Below are 476 nucleotides of genomic sequence, written 5' to 3'. Positions count from 1 at the left end.
AAGTTCAGTCTTCAGAAACCCAATCCAACTCTGAGAGAACAAAACTCTTTGTTCACAGTTGCTTGAAATGCATACCTTAACATTTGTTAGCCTAACAGCAACCTGTCCATAGTTCCTAGACACCCCCCAATGCCAGCCGCCCCCACACTGGAAATCATGACCCAAAGACATGTAGGGGCACCTGGGTGGCTCAGTTGGTTAAGCGTCTGATTTTGCCTCAGGTCATAATCTTGCTGTTCATGAGTTCGAGTCCCCTATTGGGCTCTCTGCTGTCAGCGCAGAGCCTGCTTTGGATCCTCTGCCTCCCTCTCTCTTTGCCCCAACCCCACTAACACACATTCTCTCTCTGTCTCTCAAAAATAAATAAACATTAGAAAGAAAGAAAGGGAAGAAGGGAAAGAAGGAAGGAAGGAAGGGAGGGAGGAATGAAGGAGAAAGAAAGAGAAAGAAAGAAAGAAAGAAAGAAAGAAAGAAAG

This window comes from Herpailurus yagouaroundi, unplaced genomic scaffold, assembly GCF_014898765.1.
Source record: "Herpailurus yagouaroundi ecotype Mexico unplaced genomic scaffold, PumYag 222, whole genome shotgun sequence".
NCBI lineage: Eukaryota > Metazoa > Chordata > Mammalia > Carnivora > Felidae > Herpailurus > Herpailurus yagouaroundi.
This window is presented reverse-complemented; position numbering follows the sequence as displayed.